The sequence below is a fragment of the Octodon degus genome, unplaced genomic scaffold (genome assembly GCF_000260255.1).
Source record: "Octodon degus isolate 3935 unplaced genomic scaffold, OctDeg1.0 scaffold00040, whole genome shotgun sequence".
In the NCBI taxonomy this organism is placed as follows: Eukaryota; Metazoa; Chordata; class Mammalia; order Rodentia; family Octodontidae; genus Octodon; species Octodon degus.
The window spans coordinates 14,243,795-14,246,732 of NW_004524616.1; positions in this window are offsets into that span (position 1 = coordinate 14,243,795).

A 2,938-nucleotide genomic window follows, 5' to 3' on the forward strand; every position below is an offset into this window, starting at 1 on the left:
ATCTGTGCTCATATGTCTATAACTGACAGTAGCCTTAATTTTGTCCAGAAAATACCTTTATTAAAAAATTCACAGCATCCAAGTATGTTTGCAACACTCCCAATTTTGCCAAGAAAATACTGTTATTATATATAGTTGAGAATGTACAGTCCCTTAATCTTTTCTCTAGCAGGGCCTAATTTTTTTCTAACATTATCAGTCTTTGGAAACTTAGAAACTCAGGAAAATTACATAAAATAAATTAAGCATTCAACAGAATAATTTGTGTATGCTCCCTTGCCCCTTTTCATCTTTCTTAAGTATTCCTTCATTTTCCTTACCTGCTTTTTAATAACAATTTTCAACAGTCTGTGACCTCAGTATAATTGAATGACATCACTCCAAAGAATGTACCTTAGTATTCAGTGGGAACAGGAAAGCTCACACTACAAACACACTGAATCTGCTAAGTCATTGATTAGTTGTGATGGGTGGGAAGAAAGCTTATGTTGGTGAGAAGAGATTATAAATATGTTTCATAGGTGAAAAAAGAAATTGCTTTACACAATTTCTGAAATATCTTTTAATAAAATATGAAAGTATAAATTTAAATAACATTGAATCATGTTGTTAAGAAAATTTGTCAAGAAACTATAAAATAACAAGAAAAGGAAAGTATGCAAAGGGAGCTAGAAGGAGAAAAGTAGACAGGAAGAAAGATAGGGGCTGTGTGTGTTCATCGTACCGACTGCTGTGAAACAGTTTTGCTTTTGTTGTAGTCATTGTTTGTGTTTAAATTATCTGTGACTTATGAGTCATTGAAAATGATGAAACTATATTCTGTGAGTAGTCATGGCCTAAAGAATGTATTGGTTATTTTTAAGTTACAGTTGCAGTAATTAACCTGACTATAACATTTTAGAACTTCTCATTGATATATTCTTTACGGTAAGGGCTCTTACTATCTCGAAAAGGTAGTTGAAATATGCTTCATGTACAAGGCCCATATTTGCATCTTAAGAAGACTACAGCATAAATAAGGGACCACCAGTGCACCCGTAAGAGCTGTCTTCTCGGCAATTTCTGTAATGAACACCTTTCTCGCGAGTACTCATTTTCGCCTACCTGGTGGATCTCTGGTGAATACTTGGGTTCAAAGCTCAAGTGCTGCAACATGTTAAGTTAGGAGCCATCTGCCACTGTGATGCCTGCGTCTCCCTCATGCTCCCATGTAATGTACACTATGAACACCAAGAAGAAGCATGTAGATCAGAGTACTAAAAGGTTTTATTTCTTATCACAATCACACATGCAGATTCTCAGAGTGTACCTGAAGACTTGGGACCTAGTGGCTTCTTGCAATATCAGTGATAAGATTTTAAGCCCTTCAGCAAATGCACCTCCATCAATATGCCTGTTCTCTAATGTATGGATCTCTGCTTCTTAGGTCTGCAATCAGAGGGAATTTACATCTTCCTATTTGGTCAATTTTTACTGCCTATTGTACATGTCTGATTTTGTGAGGTACTAAACAATATATTGACAAATTAAATCAGTGGAAGACCATATAAGTAGTAGAAAGATTGGTTCTTGCTATAATTTATAAACTCATCTTTTCCCACTCTACCCTTTCTGGAGGATTAAATAAAGCCAGAGGGAGGTACATGGGAGAGCAGTGAAAGAAAATGAGATGTCAGAAAGGTGGACAAGCCAGGGTTGAGGAGAAAACCTAAAAAGCGCAATAGATTTTTCAAAGTAAGATCTATGACAGAGTAAGGGAGGTTCTGGAGAGAGTGTGAAATTAAATAAGATGCACTAACAGAGATGGAGAGGGCTGTGGAAGGAAGCTGCAGACCTAGCAACAGGAAGACGTTTCTCTGATATCTGTGGAAGTGAGAACTGGAGACAGGGCCATTACGGTCGAGAGAGAAAGACGAATGAAGAAATTGGAAAAGACATGTATATACACACATATACTGCTCTGTGAGCAGTCCCCCAAGAAAGACAGCAAGGTCAGAAGGAATTCACCAATACTGGGAGACAATGTTATTAGTATTTAGTAACACTTTCTATTCAGAAAGAGCTTTTATTCTAGTTTTCTCATTACAAAGCATGAAGGAACAATCCAAATTACTATCCACAGTTGAGTAATTTAAGGCACAATAAAAAATGTTATCCTATAGAAACATGAGAAGCTAGTGCCATAGTCTGAGACTACCTGTACAGTCACTCGGTTTTTGTTTCTTGTTATGTTTCTTTGGTAAATGGACATGCAGTTTTTGGTCAGTTGTCAAAATATTCTGGGTTTCTACATTGTTCAGAAATTGTTACTTTATAGAATCAAAAGCCATGAATCTCTGTCCCTTAGCCCCAGTGGATTTCTTATAAGCTCCTTGTTTAGCTAATATTGCTGTGTGATAGTTGTTATGAATTTACCTCTTGACTAAGAGTGACTTGGTGACCAATACTAGAAAAGCCCCCAGAGCTCAGTTCAAGAGTATTTCTATTGGGGGTCGGGTGAGATTGGAGGCCAGGTTAGTGTGTAGTCCATTTAATTTTGATAGAATAACTATTCTTCCAGAGACTCTAGGAACTAAAATAATCCAAAAACTACCTCTGAGAATTAGCCACAAGGAGTAGAGACATTTCTGGGAATTATGGTCACCAAATTCACATCCAGGAGTAGCCCAAGGAGCACTGCTTCTGGGATAATCTTCAGTGGAGATGTTTTAAGACTTAACAGCAGCCCATTATGCAGTGTGCTTACTTGGCCTCCTCATTTAGTTGGCCTCCCTGCTTACTTGGCCTCCCCACCAAAAGACACTTAGTTGGATTAAAAGCTTTCTTGATTTCTAAACCTACCTACACTTGGCTGAAAGTTAAATTTATTTTCATCTCATCTGTCTCTTAACCCTACATATCTCAAACCTAGGCAATCATCTTGGCTCCCTCATGAGCA